Source organism: Pelodiscus sinensis, chromosome 18, assembly GCF_049634645.1.
Source record: "Pelodiscus sinensis isolate JC-2024 chromosome 18, ASM4963464v1, whole genome shotgun sequence".
In the NCBI taxonomy this organism is placed as follows: Eukaryota; Metazoa; Chordata; order Testudines; family Trionychidae; genus Pelodiscus; species Pelodiscus sinensis.
In genome coordinates this window covers 18308370-18323239 of record NC_134728.1, presented here as the reverse complement: position 1 = coordinate 18323239, position 14870 = coordinate 18308370, and the positions used below count along the sequence as shown (strand labels likewise).

Sequence of the window (14870 nt, the reverse complement as noted above, 5' to 3'; positions counted from 1 at the left end):
TAAGTGGAAGCAGAGAGTTACACCGAGAGCCAGAGCACAGTTTGGAAAGAAATAACTAATGATTTCAGATTCTAAAAGGATTATTGAGAATGAAATATATAGACACAGATGCCAAGTAAGTAGAGTATTTTGAAAAGATAAAGGAAAAAAAATCATATAATTATAGAACCTCTACTGGAAGGTCTTATCTTTGATTAAGAACATGCAATTAGAAGATCCAGTTAATGGGAATGGAGAATGCATCTTGTTGTACATCTTGAAGTTTATTCAACATACAGCAGGATCATAACACAGCTGTGAGAGCCTGACAAAAAGTAAGTCTATATTTTTGTATAGTTTACTCTCTAAATATCTTGATGTGAATGCATATCTCCACTGAGGCCAGAGATGACTGATATTAATTACTTTATTATGATAATGTCCCAAAGTCCCACTTAGGATCAAGACACTATTGGTAGTCTTTGGGTTAGTGGATAGACCGCTATGGAGACCATTATGATTCTGTTCCTGCAGGTGACTTTGGACAAGTCACTTCCCATCTTTGTGCTTTGATTTCCCCTGTAACATGGGGATAATCATAGAATTGTAGGACTGGAAGGGACATTGAGAGGTCAGCAAGTCCAGTTCATCTATACTCATGGCAGGACTGAGCACCATCTAGATCATGGGTTCCCAAACTGGGGGGACATGAAGAAATTCCAGAGGGAGCCCCCATCAAGTTTTGCTGCCTCAGTCAGTTCATTTTTTTTTGCTCAACAAGTTTTGCTGCTATTTTTGGGGGGGTGGGAGGCGTGAGGGTTTTTCAAAAATCAAAAAGGGGGCGTGATGCAGAAAAGTTTGGGAACCACTGATCTAGATCATCCCTGACAGGTATCTGTCTAACCTACTCCTAAAAAATCTCCAATGATGGAGATTCCACAACCTCCCTAGCCAATTTATTCCAATGTTTAATTACCCTGATAGGAAGTTTTTCCTGATGTCCAATCTAAACCTTCTTGCCCTGTCCACAGAGGTTAAGAAGACTAATTCTTCTCCTTCCTTCTTGTAACAACCTTCCCCATTCAGTCTTCTCTTTTTTCTAAACGAGACAAATCCATTTCTTTCAATCTTCCCTCATAGGTCAGGATACAGTACTCCTGTTGAGGCCTAATCAGTGCAGCATAGAGTGAATTATTACTTACATACAATGTTCCTGCTAATATATTCCAGAATGATGGTGATTATTACTTATCACCTTATTGATTTCTAGATGTTTGCAACCATTCCTTAGTTATTTCCTCCATTATCTTTCCTGGTAGAGAAGTTATGCTGACTGATCTGTAATTCACTGGGTTGTCCTTATTTCCCTTTTTTTATATGGGCACTTCTGGAATCTCTCCCATTTCCCATGATTTTTCAAAGGTAATTGCTAATGGCTCAGATATCTTTTCAGTCAGCTCCTGAGTATTCTAGGATGCCTTTCATCAGTACTTGGTGACTTGAAGGCATTTAGCTTTTCTAAGTAATTTTTAACGCATTCTTTCCTTATTTTAGTTTCTGAACATGCCCCATTTTCACTGATGATACTGACTTCCTCTGTAAAGTGCTCTGAGAGCTACTTATGAAAAGCACAATATGAGAGCAAGGTGGTAGCATTTGTATTGGGCTGGGCACTACACGAGTACATTAATAAAAGAAAGACACTGCCATCAAGAGCTCATAGTCTAAGACAAGTAACAAGTAGCTGTGGTAGGCAATTGGGAAGGGGAGGAGGTTAATGGCCATAAGTCTAGCTGTGTTCACAGGTAGGTGGCTTTGAGTTAATTACACATTTTGTGACTAATTTTTAAAATTAATTTTCATAAAGAAACAGACAGTAAAAATGTAAAAGATAAATGAGACACAGCTTGCATACCTATCCACATGCTGCACATTCCATTGGACAGCCAATAAAATCATGCCATTACCCAACTTTACAACATATCAATCTGTAAGCTGAGGCAATAATGTTTAGGTGGGGTATCAATAATAATAAAAATATGTATACAAATAGGCAAAAAAAGGAAGGTATGGGGCATTAAAGGGGGTAAGCCGAGAGTCAGGTAGAAGGGGGAAGTTTGGCATTTCGGGGCTATCAGAACGTTCTTTATCCAAATATTTCAATAAACCTGGTTCACTTCAGTTAAAATTCAGATAATTGCTCTCTCTGCCAATAAGCTATTTTTAGTTTTGCTACTAACTCAGACAGGTCTAAATATCATGGGTCTGTCCTGAACATAAACCTACTTCTACATTTTTGTAACGTTGTACACTCAGTAATCAACCACTCTCTTACTTCAGCAGCAGGGAGGGTTTCAGATATACAAGTTAAGAGAATACAGTGGGGCTGTCGCAGTATAAGTTACTACATAAGTTACTGGGTAAGGAGAAGCATACACATCTATGGCCATGCAGTATAATGTCTGGAAGGATCCCAGACAAATCTTCACATTGTTAAGTATTTTAAAATGCAATAGCGTCACAGTTAGTATTTGCTTCCTTCAGGGGAGTTTCATACTAATGACTGAATACAGCTGTTATACTTGTGATTACCATAAGAAGTGGGGCCTAAACGTGTCTTGCATCTCTGACAGCCAAATTAATAATAATAAATAATAATATAAAAAGCGGTCACATAAATAAGCCTCTCTTCGGCTAGAAAGCAGAGCTGTCAGAAACAGTTGAATGGCCGAACCTTCATTGGCATTTTGAAGGGAAGCTGGAAGCGGCCTTTCTTTTCTTTCACTCAGATCTTATAAAGAACAGTTCTTCCCACCTGGCAGCTGGATTTACCTTAAGGAAAACTTGGATGCTGAGTCATCTGAGTGACTGTTCTCCCTCCTTCTTTTAAATCTGAGTGGCTTGTTTGATTTGGTTTCCAAATACTGTAAATGGGACTCTCCTCCTGCTACTTCCCCCTGTGCAGTAGGAAACTAAGGGGAAATACATTTCTGGGTAAGAAGTTGGATGGAGGCAGAGTGGTACATCTAGGGCTCATAGGCTGTAGACTGCAGACCATTTCTTCTTTTAGTTGACTTATTAAGGCCTGTTGGTTTGGGACAAGAAGGACTGGAATTAGAATGCTCTCCGTATCATTGCCACAAAGTTCAGAGCAGCCATAATGTGCCTCGTAATGACAGTAGTGCAGTCACAGATGGCTGTGGCGACGTTACACTTGTGCTACACTGAATATGAATATCCTTTCTTTTTTTTTTTTTTTTTATGGGGCACGTACCTTGTGACAACTTGGTTCTAAAACCTTCTTTGCCAACATGATTTCCTGCCTGTTGAAGATGTTCTATTTATGGGTCTTTCTTATGGTTGTTATGGCAACCAGTTGCCAGTTACTGGCATCCTTTACAGGCCAGTGTAATGAGCAGTAGGTTTAAGTGCTGCACCTGCTGACTCTTAGCATTGCTGATAGCTTCAAGAGGTCAAAAATCCATAAGAATGGCAGAGCCAAACACTTGAACATGGTGGTTCAATGCAGCATCACATCTTAGAGTAAGGTTTCATCTGAAAACTTGGTATTTATTATACTGAAGCGGGATTCATTCATTGTTAGCTTTGAGAAGGGTGAAATTAATTGTAGACACATGCACTCCTGAGGTCTTTCTGTCTTTTTATTTCTCCTTACTCTCCTCCAGGCCCTATGCTCTTCCAATTGATTTCCCTTTGCTTCTGCAGCCTGGTGCTGTGCCTGTTTATGTGCCTCCCTCTAGTAACTGGAAGAGCCTTTTTCATTCTGTAATCTATACAACTTCTTTCTCCATTTGCTAATCTCATTCTCAGGACACCTTCTATCGCCCACCTCCACTCCAGTGCTTAACCTAATGTGATTTGGGGGTCTGTAGGAGACACCAACTAATGTTCATCTTGTGCTTTATGCATTAGGACAATGATCCATAAGCATTTAAAATTTTCTTATCAGTGACTCAGCTGCTTGAGGTTGAGCCTGAGCGCTCTGAATCTAAAACCATGATTCCCACACAGCCTAAGCCAAAGAACCACCTCTATTAGCAAGATGGCATTATATGAGCCTTAAATCCTTTTGTCCGAACCACTAAGGCAGAGATGGGGAAGCTTTTTTGGGTCGGAGGCCACTGACACACAGAAAAATCATTCGAAGGCCTCACACAAGTGAGAAGTGGACCCACCCCCTCATTGTAGCTCCTGACTCCACATTCTCCTTGCACACCGGAGCCTAGGGGCGGCCCAGCCTAGTAAATTTTGTGTGCTTCAGTCCCCAGGGAGATAGCAGGGGGTGAGGAGCACCAGCACAGTCTCCCCAATGCTGGGGGTGGGCCCTGAGTCTTGGGGGCTGGATCCAGGCATGCTGAGGGCCGCATCCAGCCCCCTGATCCTGAGGTTCTCCACCCCTTCACTAGGGGGATACAAAGACCATTACTCCCAAGAATCTCAAGGGAATCAGGAGAACTCCAAGCAGAACTGGAGGCAAATGGCAGAAAAATACATTGGTTCTGGCAGTCAATGGCAAGAAAGTTGTGGTTTCTGTTTCAATCTCCCATGGGTGCTTTGAGGAATCTCAGTGGCATCTGTGAGGTTCCAGGGTGAGACAGTTGGAGTTGGATGTCAGGGAGAGCAGAGATGGATTTGAGAGTATTGATCCAAACTATGAAGTTTTTGAGGCTTTCATACCACTGCCTGGCATGTAGGAGCACCACACAGGAATTGCAGCAGTTCACATTATACTTTTTGTGGAAGGCTTCAAGGAACAAAAAAACTGTGCTGTGCCTGCCCTTCCCTTTGGGGGGAATCTCCTCTTTCTATTTTAATTTTGGTCATGTGCTTATTATAGCTATTTTCCAATTAGTTTCTCTTACTAATAGTTGCCATATTACATCCAAAGAGTAGTAGCAGTCCTAGGTTTTAATACTGAGCAACTACACAGTGGGGCACTGTCATTTTTCTTGCACAAATGATTATGAGAAAGGAAGGTTTTAGTGCTGTAATAATGAGCCTGGAGGGAGAGAGAAGAGAGCCAGTCCCTCAGAGGACTGCAGCAGGTCATGTTAGAGTCTCCTAGTATTTTCTTTTTCTGTCTGTGTGATTCTAATGTACTTTCTAAGAGCAGTAATATGTCCTCCGCCTTCACCTCCTGGCACCCCGTGAGTCTTTATTTTATTCTCAATCACAGGGGTGGGCAATAATTTCACTGGTCTACAATTTTTTAGAAGTCGTCTGCTTCAGAGATAAAATGTGCTATTTATTATGTATTTTGATGTGCTGAATTCAAATATGACAATTAAAACAACTGATTGGCTACTGTTTCCAATATATTTAAGTTTTTACATTTTACGTCTATGTATATTGTGTAGAGTTTTAATTATAAATTGTAAACCTAGGTCTTTTCATGTGTTTATGGTTGCTTTACATGATGATATTTCACCTGTCCTGTTTATGTAACACTTTAAAATCAGCAAAAGGGTTATATAAATAAAATTTATTATGAAGCAAAAGGCAAACAACTATTATGTACCTAGTTTAGTCCTATTCAGTGTCTACTCGTCACTTCTTGGCTTGTCTTTTGTATTCATTAAACGGAGCATCTTGTCACTGTCCAGCAATTGTCTGCAAGCATTGATGGGCTCCATTTGCCCTGATAGCGTTTCTCCATTGTTGCAATGTCCTGGTGAAATCGCTTGCTGTGCTCGTCACTCACTGCTCCGCTGTTCGGTGGAAAAAAATCTAGATGAGAGTGCAAAAAATGTATCTTTAGTGACATGTTGCAACCAAGGCTTTTGTATGCCTTGAAGAGGTTTTCCACCAACAACCTGTAGTTGTCTGCCTTGTTGTTTCAGAGAAAATGTATTGCCACTAACTGGAAGGCTTTCCATGCCGTCTTTTCCTTGCCACGCAGTGCATGGTCAAATGCATCATCTTGAAGAAGTTCACGAATCTGAGGACCAACAAAGACACCTTCCTTTATCTTAGCGTCACTTAACCGTGGAAATTTTCCACGGAGGTACTTGAAAGCTGCTTGTGTTTTGTCCATGGCCTTGACAAAGTTCTTTATCAGACCCAGCTTGATGTGTAAGGGTGGTAACAAAATCTTCCTTGATTCGACAAGTGGTGGATGCTGAACACTTTTCCTCCCAGTCTCCAATGACTGTCGGAGTGGCCAATCTCCCTTGATGTAGTGGGAATCTCTTGCACTACTATCCCATTCACAGAGAAAACAGCAGTACTTTGTGTATCCAGTCTGCAGACCAAGCAAGAGAGCAACAACCTTCAAATCACCACAAAGCTGCCACTGATGTTGGTCATAGTTTATGCACCTCAAAAGTTTTTTCATGTTGTCATAGGTTTCCTTCACATAGACTGCATGACCAACTGGAACTGATGGCAAAACATTACCATTATGCAGCAAAACATCCATGACTTCTAGGAATAACATGATGCAATTCATATCACGTATGACGCAATACCAGCTTCAGATTGCATCATTCATTGTTTTGCCTAAAATGCAAGTACTGTCCAAACCCAGTCTCAGATTTATTCATAGATCCAGTCAAAGATGTATTTTAGTCATTTCTAGTTTAAATTGAGATCCCTTCCCTTTATAACTCACTTATCCTCAGCCATTCGCAAGTCAAGGGTCGTATATACTGACCCAATAGCATATCTTAAAAACTAGAGCCAATCAACAATTTTAAGCATCATTTTCGTTCTCAGTGACCCAGAATTAGTAAAGTTTGACTACATTTATTTCAGAAGCATTTTGGCTGTAGAGCAGTGTTTTCAATGCTGGGACTACTCCAAGAATTTGGTAAGTGGTCAGAGACCACACTTTTTTACGATATTAATGGAGGAACTGGGAGGGAGGGAGGGAGGGAATTTGGATGCAAGAGGGGGTTGTGACCTGAGACACAGGGTTAAGATGCAGAATGGGTCTGGGATGCCAGGTGCAGGCTCGGGCCAGGACGGCCTTACCATAGGCAGCTCCTGGCTGAAGGCCAGATGGACAAAAACCCTACCTGTAGGTACTCTGGTTATCATTTGGGTGGCATCTGAATCTCTCTTGAGTGGCCGCACAAGCATATAGCTTACAGGGAACACTGCTGATAAAGCATTTGAATGATTTGCAAGCACAGTGCTAAATTTTGAGCAAAAAGCCCCAAAGAAAACCCATGTTCAGATGCCACCCAGCTGATTACCAGAGCGCCCACAGGTAGGAATTTTGTTTCTGCTGGTGATGCACATTTGTATTTATTCTGCACATGGATGGAAAATATCTGCACATGGATGGTAAAGATTAGAGGGAACATTGCTTGTCAATAATGTTGCCTGTTACATTTTGGAGGTGCTTTATTCAGTTTAGGGCTTAGGTATTTAATTGTTCCCCAACACTAAACATAATTGCAAAATGGTCTGAACTGCATGCAGCAGCATTTCTTAAACTTTTTAAGATGGAGGAACACCAAACAATTTTCTTATAGGGAACAAGGATTTTTTTGTCGACCAAAAAAACAACAACAACAAAAGCCAGCCCCAGGGAAAATTTGTCGAGCAAAACAAACAAACAAACAAAACCCCCACTGGACCAGGAGAGAGGGTAGAGGAGGGGACTTGGGGCAAGGTGTTTGCCCAGGAGGGGACTTGGGGCAGGATGTCAGAGCAAGCTGGGAATGTGGGGTCTTGGCAGGGGCAGGGGAAGGGGAGCAAGGTGGGGTTTGGCTGTGGGGTCTGGGCATGAGGGGAGATGCTTACCTGGCTTGGCACCCTGCTGCAGCAGGGAGAGCCTCCAGGGAGCTTGCTCTTGTTCTTTGGGGTGGTGGGAGGGGGAAGAGAGCTCAGTTCCCCCCTCTCCTCCCATGCCCGGGAACAGGAACCCAGTGCAGCTGCAGCACCAGGTCAGGCTTCCTGCTGGCAGGGCGGGGGGGAGGGGGTGGGTGAGGGAGAGTAGAAACCCTGACCGTCTGGGCCAGATTAAACTCTGCCACTTCCCCAGCAGGCTTGGGAGGGGTGCAGGGGAGAGAGAGCAGCAGCACATGGGGGGCAGCAGAGCCCGAGCGCGCCCTGAGGCGGAGGAGGCAGAGCCTGAGCTGGGTTCCCTGCTGCAAGCAGCAGTTTTAAAACGCCGAGGTCCAGGAGCGGCTCCTCAGCTCCAGCCACCCCTCCCGCTCCCAGCAGGAGCAGCCGCCACTGTAAAAGCTGCTGCCTGCACACGTGGAGGAGGAGGCTGCGCAGCACCAGAGGCCCCGTGGGACAGGGGCCATCCTGCGGGCTGGGGGGAGTGGAGGCAGCTGCAGCGGGACCTGTCTACGGGCTCTGCAGGGGCAGGGGAGCAGAATTTTTTCTGTTCTCTCTGCAGCACCTCTGATTGCCTCGCAGCACACTGATGTGCCGCGGAACACAGTTTAAGAAATGCTGGCATGCAGCATGAAGCATCTGCTTACTCACTCAATGTCCACCTCTCTCCCCATGCCACGTTTTCACACACACAAGTTGAATGTTTACTTTGATAGCTTTCTCTTATCTGTTTAACATTTAAACAATGTTAAACTCTGATTAACATGACTTGTCAATTAAAAGAGTAGCTTGTACATCTTGCCACGCTTGTTTTTATCCAATTCTTTAATAAAATGCAGAGAGACCATCGTGCTTTATGTAAGATCTAAGATTTGTGTCTGAAATAATTTTGATGATATTGTACCCCAATTTGGTGTGACGGGCAATGATGGGAGGAAGAAACACCATAGTAGACCTGAAATGAGATCATATACAAATGTATAGATTTTATTAGTGCAAGTTGGTCATGTCTTTATTCAAAACACTTAGGTATTCATTACTGCAGTTAACCAATGCCTTTATTCATTGAACCTTTTCTGCTATTTTTGCTTTTTCTTTCATCTGCAAATTATCATTTTCTTACCGTACAGTGACCTTGTTATGAGCTAAGGCACTCAAAATTGAATTGCTTCCCCTACCGTCCTTCATTTGATGAAAGTGTCACAGCTGATGTAAACTTATTAAATGATCCCCTATGGAAAAGAACTGAACTTAACTTCTAGGATGGGCTACTTTATCATGGGAGGTGGAGTGGACAGTGAATCTGAAAAGGACTTGCAAGTCATGGTGGATAATTAGCTAACCATGAGCTTCTAGTTAGATGCTGTGGCCCAAAGGGTTAACATAATCCTTGGGTGTGTAAACAAGGAAATATCAAATAGAAATAGAGAGGTGATTCTACCTCTTTATTTGGCATGGGTACAACCATTGCTTTTGACAGAGCCAAAGCAGCGGGGCATGGTCTGGCAGTATTGGGAACTGCTGTCTTAAGTGACTTGCCACAAGATGTCAGAATATGTTAGTGTTAGAGCTGAGTGCGTTTAATATTTATTTATTTTTCTTTCTTTTTATATAGGAATTAGATACAAAGCTCCTGTCAGCTAACTACTAAGCTGTCTGACAAAAAAAGTAGTGTTTTCCAGAGCCTTCGTAGCCACCTGGATAGAGATGATGTGTATGTGGGGAGGGCGAATGGGGTTTGTTTCCTCCCCCCACCATTTGGTGCTTGGCTTGTTCTGAGTATGCTCTGTAACACAGCTGAAGTCTCTGTCTGCAGTCCTCCACCATCATACTCTCTCTTCCCTTCCCCCCTCCATCATGGCATGCACAGGTTGGTCCCCCCCCTACCAAAATCTGAAATGGTGCCCCTGACTATGAGGATAATTGACCATTAAAACAATCTACCAAGGGTTGTGATGGACTTTCCATTACCGGAAATTTTAAAATCACAATTGGATGTTTTTCTAAAAGATATGCTGTAGTTCAAACATGAATTAATTCAGGGAGATCCCGTGTTATGCAGGTGAGATGAAATAACTATAGTCCTTTCTAGCTTGATCTATGAATTGTCACTATGAAACCAATAATTTTAATGGAGGTTAGGTCCATAAAAGGCCATTAGCCAGGGGATAGAAATGGTGTCTCTGGCCTCTGTTTGTCAGAGGCTGGAGAAGGATGGCAGGAAACAAATCACTTGATCAATGTCTTCGGTTCACCCTCTCTGGGGCACCTGGTGCTGGCCACTGTCGGCAGACAGGCTACTGGACTAGATGGACCTTTGGTCTGATCCAGTACGGCCATTCTTATGTTCTTAATTCCATAGAAATTATTAAATTCTATAGGGTTTAGAGTAAAGTAGTAACTTTTCCATCAAATATTTAAACAACTCTAAATAATGGAATAAAGAATTCTATGCCTGCTATGAAGTTTGTAGGAAATTTTTTTAAAAATACCCCATTTTGTGTAGGAGATCACTTTCCTTTTCATAAAGACCAGGAGGTCTTAAATTTTGAAATGCACAAATCTTTCAACCTTTTCCAGACACTCCTGTGAACATTCTCCCCCCGCCCTTAATTATTAAAGCAGCTGGTACAATGAGAAGTAAAATAGCTCAAAACACTCCAAATGTTGCCTTAAAGGTCTGATCAGATGAAAGCTCTGACAATTGTTCACATGTTTGGCAATGAACTCTGTGTAGGGCTATCCTTGAACATTACCCAGAATGCTATTACCTACTTCTCCAATGGGGATAGAAATGTAGCCGTGTTAGTCTGGTGTAGCTGAAACAAAAAACAGGACTATGTAGCACTTTAAAGACTAACAAGATGATGAGCTTTCGTGGGCCAGACCCACTTCCTCAGATCAAATAGTGGAAGAAAGTAGTCACAACCATATATACCAAAGGATACAATTAAAAAAAATGAACAAATATGAAAAGGACAAATCACATTGCAGAACAGAAGTGCTACATTGTCCTGCATTTTGCATTTTGCTTCTCCAATGGGGTGAGCCCATATCAACATGAACTGGCAGTTCTTCAGGCTCTGAATTCACTATCTATTCAATTTTCAGTGCAATTGAAGAAGCTGGTGACCATCTCTAAAGACTTTGAGTGTTTGGTACCTGGCTGTTGCAGAAGCTGCCTCCTTCCCATTCCAATGGCTAAACTCAGTTGCTGAGTTGGTTCATAAGCTGAACATTATGAAGAGGCAGTGTCAGAGATTTCTTCATGGACAGACCCTTTCTGCAGAATTCATTTTGTGCAACTTTATGAATCCCAGCTGGCAGTATGCAGGTGACAAAATAACTACATCTGTTGTATGTCTGTATTTATTTTAATTACAGTGTTTTCAGCTGGCAGGAAAACTTTACATCCTAACAAAGCAACATTATTTCTATTCAGTTTGTTTCCACTGTGGAATTTTAAAGCATAGCTCTAGTTGTAATTACTGAGTATCTATATGTTGGTAGAAAAGTATCACTTCATAAATATTGAATTGTGCTATTGTGTTTGGTGCATTCAGTGCTTACTTAGAAATAAATTGATAGAAATTAGGTAATTATCACTGGAAGTATGCACGAGAATTTAAAAGCAGATAAATAATGAATAGGAATGTCATTTAGTCATTCAGCTTCAAAACCAAATAACATTCTTGTTCTTATCTCATTGGTGCATCCAGTCCAGAAAGCAGAAAAGATTGTGAAGGCAGAGAACAACAAGCAAAAATCAATTTAGGTGTTTTATAGGCATCTATTGTTACCCCCAAATCAGGCTAGCAATAGGGGTGGAGGAGTCTTGAAGAGTAACAGAGCTGCTTAGTGGATTGCCTCAGTAAACATGAGTCCATGGGTGCTTAAAACTTCTGAAAGTTAAGCCCTGTAAAAGAAGATAACCACTTATACCTTGTATCTACTGAAGTCTGACCCTGTCCCACTTCGGCAAAACGCTTAACAGAGTTTAAGTGTTTGCTCAATCTGAGCCCATGTAAGCTAAGTGTCTATCAGTTTAAACTACCTGTACATGTTAAAAAATAGATACATTAATTAGATATTCAGAAACTCATTTTTCTAATAAAATAAAGCTGTATTTGGTGTATAACTATTTTTCACACAGTTGCCCAAAATGCTTAGCTGAGAGAAATAAATGGAGTGAGGAGACAGGAAATAACTAAGATGAGGAAAAAGATATGGGTACCTCTTTTTGATCCCAATAGCTGCTCAAAGTTGGGACCCTGCAGGTTGTTCCAATTGGGAGCAGAAATTGACACAAAGTCTAGTATTTTTGATGCTGTCTTGTTAATGTACAAGGAAGATACAAAATTCTGTTTCTCTGAACACAAGAAGCTGCTTCTTAGTGAATGGCTCCAAGCCTCTTTAACCAGACGCAGTCTCCTGTGCTTACAGGCTCCTGCTTAACTTTCTTGCTCTGCCTCAGTTCTCCCTGTTTCTAGTCTCCCCACCAGCTAGTCTTTCCCTTACTCAGTAATGCAGCCCCCAGTCTGATCAAAACAGTGCCCATTGGTACCCTCTGCCCACCTAGTTCTAGTTGCTGGGAAGATTCCATTATGCCTTACAACTAACTGTAACTGTGTCTTACAACTATCTCAAGTGAAGAGCATGCTCACATATCAATTCCAATGAAGTTTTAACTCAACCCATAATGTTGTTATGCATGGGCTTCAACTATCTTATGTATATCGGAGAGCTCTCCCATTAGCACAATCAAACCATCTCAGTGAGAGAAGGTAGCTGTGTTGGTGGGAGAAGCTGACCTAGTGCTGTCCATACTGGTACTTAGCTCAGTGTAATGTACATCATTCAGGGGTGGCTTATTCAAGCTCCTCAGTGACATAAGAAAGCTGTTTCAGAGAGTGGCAGCTGCAGAGGAGAGGAGGCTTTCCATAAGGGTGATCTCAGCTTAGCACGGTATCGACCCTGTGGAAGAACAGACTGCGAGCAGAAGAATAGGCAATGGTAGGACAGAGTAAGTCCCATGGAGGTTGTAAAAACAAAAGGACGTTGTTTAGAATTCTTAAGTTAAAACCCCAGCTTTAAAATGTTAAGACCTTGCTTTTTAATTTGTAAGATTTATACTGTGCATCATTTTCTTATCTATGCCAATAAGATTCAGCATACTGAAGACTCTGAAATACAGGGATATTTTTACTTCCATGATTGCCAGCAACAATATGCCATATGAAAAGCATACAGCCACTTGATTTTCATAAGCCTTATCTGTAACTAGACATGAGATTAAAACCAGGGGGCGATGTGTGACTCAGGGCACAATACAGTAGTGTCTATTAATTTGCAATACATGATTTGGTGAAGCATAAGTGTAAAAACAAAGTGTACATCAATTTAAACATTTTTCATGGACCTGTGAGCTCCAACTGGTGTCTGAATCACTGCTGTGTAATCCTCTTCAATGAATAGCAATAGAGATGTAGTGGTGTTAGTCTGGTCTTGCTGAAACAAAAGACAGGAGTATGCAGCACTTCAAAGACTAACAAGATGGTTTATTAGGTGATGAGCTTTCGTGGGCCAGACCCACTTCCTCAGATCAAATTGTGGAAGAAAATTGGCATGACCTTATATACCAAAGGGATACAATAAAAAAAAAAAGTGAACACTTATAAAATTGACAAATCAGATTTTAGAACAGAGGAGGTGTGTGGGGGGGAGGTTAGTGTCTATGAAATAATGATATTGGGGTAATAATTGGGGAAGCTATTTTTGTAATGGTTAAGGTAGTTAGCATCTTTGTTAAGGCCCATTCGTAACTACCTTACCCATTACAAAGATAGCTTCCCCAATTATCACCCCTAATATCATTATCTCATAGACACTAACCTCCCCTCCACACCTCTCTCTGTTCTAAAATCTGATCTGTCAGTTTTATATGTGTTCACTTTTTTTTATTGTATCCCTTTGGTATATACGGTCATGCCAATTTTCTTCCACAGTTGGATCTGAGGAAGTGGGTCTGGTCCACGAAAGCTCATCACCTAATAAACCATCTTGTTAGGACTATGCAGCACTTTAAAGACTATCTTTTGCCTCTTCAATGAAGGTTCTTTTTATCATCAACATTGGTGTTCGGCTTTCCCAAGCTTCTCTTCCTATTTTGCCCCATTTCAAAATTCCATCAATCAAGCTGTGATTAAAAAAATGTTGAAATCTCTAGTTGCCTTCCAGCATGTAATGGCTTTTCTGTATATCCTCTTCTTTGTATTGTTGGTTTCTGGCTTTGTCTGTTTACAGTCATATTCTGAGTCCTTGCACTAGGGAGGCAATTTATAGACAGAATGTGGAGAAAACTTGTGTGATTATCTTGAATACTTAAAGTCATTTTCAAACATTAAAAAAAATAAAAGTAGGCGTTTTAGCTTAAAATATATTCACATGTTGATAGTTCCAAAAGCAAGTATTCTTTCCAATCAGCTGTGTGTGATTAGGATACAAAATTAGGATACAAACAATGTTCAGAATCTTTACCTGAGCGGCTTTATGTTCTACTAACATGTGTGAGAAACAGGACAGGATTTATTGATGTTTTAAATTCTGTTAAAGAATATTTCACTGCCTATACATGTTCTTTCTGAGTCAACTGATATGTATATTTTTTTCCTACTTATTATTTTCAACCCATCTTCTTTACTCGTACAAAAAACTGCATTCTTTTTGTATGCTCAATGATTTTGTCTTTGAGTCTGTACTGAATCTTTGCCCCAATGTGGCATTATGGTATACTGCACAGCTGGCTGCATCATCCATTGGATGAGATCTAACATTGCAGTTCTGATTTCTTGTGACTGTTTTAAAAAACAAAAAATGAACAAACCTCTCCCTGCCCTTCTTCCCCTCCTCCCACCGCCCCCGGTCACTTTTGGGACTGTGGAAAAACTACATGAAATTCAAGAAGGGAGGGATTTTTTTGTATTTCATCATGAATTTTAAAATGATCCAATTTTGGTTGTTATATTATCTATACACAATTAATTTCTTTAAAAAATTGGTGGACCAGTTTGAGTGAAAGT

At 41.2% G+C, this 14870-nt stretch overlaps 1 long non-coding RNA gene across 1 annotated transcript in view; it reads left to right on the top strand.

The window, feature by feature from the left end:
- The first annotated feature begins 3397 nt into the window (after window positions 1–3397).
- LOC112546877 (uncharacterized) overlaps window positions 3398–14870 on the top strand; it is a 151027-nt gene continuing 139554 nt past the window's right edge. Inside the window, exons 1-4 of the long non-coding RNA XR_012896519.1 lie at window positions 3398–3522; window positions 6754–6808; window positions 9407–9505; window positions 10903–11125. This is a non-coding gene — a long non-coding RNA (uncharacterized LOC112546877). The remainder of the gene's footprint in view (window positions 3523–6753; window positions 6809–9406; window positions 9506–10902; window positions 11126–14870) is intronic.